Source organism: Octopus bimaculoides, chromosome 7 (genome assembly GCF_001194135.2).
Source record: "Octopus bimaculoides isolate UCB-OBI-ISO-001 chromosome 7, ASM119413v2, whole genome shotgun sequence".
NCBI classification, from domain to species: Eukaryota; Metazoa; Mollusca; class Cephalopoda; order Octopoda; family Octopodidae; genus Octopus; species Octopus bimaculoides.
In genome coordinates this window covers 11,659,905-11,660,728 of record NC_068987.1, presented here as the reverse complement: position 1 = coordinate 11,660,728, position 824 = coordinate 11,659,905, and the positions used below count along the sequence as shown (strand labels likewise).

Below are 824 nucleotides of genomic sequence, written 5' to 3'. Positions count from 1 at the left end.
TTATATATATATGTAGGTGCAGGCATGGCTGTGTGTTAAGAAGTTTGCTTCTCAACTGCTTCATTCCAGGTTCAGTTCCACTGCATGACATCTTGGGCAAGTGTTTTCTACTATAGCCTTGGGCTGACCAAAGTCTTTGTGAGTGGATTTGGTGGACGGAAACATAGCAGTTGGCAAAAGAAACCAATACAAAAAAAAATATATATATATATATATATTATATGTACCTGATGAAAAAGGATGCCAAATAGTTGTGAAAAATTTATAATGTTATGTAATATGCACCCAGTTTCACTTTGAAACAGCTGTAGTATTCGACTACTTCCATTCCTTTTATTTACAGACTTGATTATCACTAAATAAGCTGCTTTTCAACTGAAGTTGTATAGTATATGTCATCTTATTGGAATTTTTCTGCTTAATCTTGATACAGGATGGAGTGCAATTGGTGCAATGATTGACAAATTTTCTTGTTTAGTTCTCAAATCATCTGTATTTTCTGTACAATCCTTGGTTTTTGTTAGAGGCTAACCAGCTGATTTTAGCACGATCTCCAAAGCGGTGCTTCAGCATGGCCACAGTCCAATAGGCAGTGAAACATGGGCTGTAACTGCTGAGGACATACGTAAGCTCGCAAGGAATGAAGCCAGTATGCTCCGTTGGATGTGTAATGTCAATGTGAATACCCGTCAGAGTGTAAGTATCTTGAGAGAAAAGCTGAACATTAGAAGCATCAGTTGTGGCGTGCAAGAGAGACGATTGCGCTGGTATGGACATGTGGTGAGAATGGAGGAGGATAGCTGCGTGAAAAAGTGCCACACCCT

The 824-nt window shown here is 39.0% G+C and overlaps 1 protein-coding gene across 1 annotated transcript in view; it reads left to right on the top strand.

Annotated features, from left to right (window-relative positions):
* The window catches only part of LOC106882389 (MAM and LDL-receptor class A domain-containing protein 1), a 221,633-nt gene that overhangs the window by 160,700 nt on the left and 60,109 nt on the right, over positions 1-824 (top strand). The gene's annotated exons all lie outside the window — the stretch shown is intronic.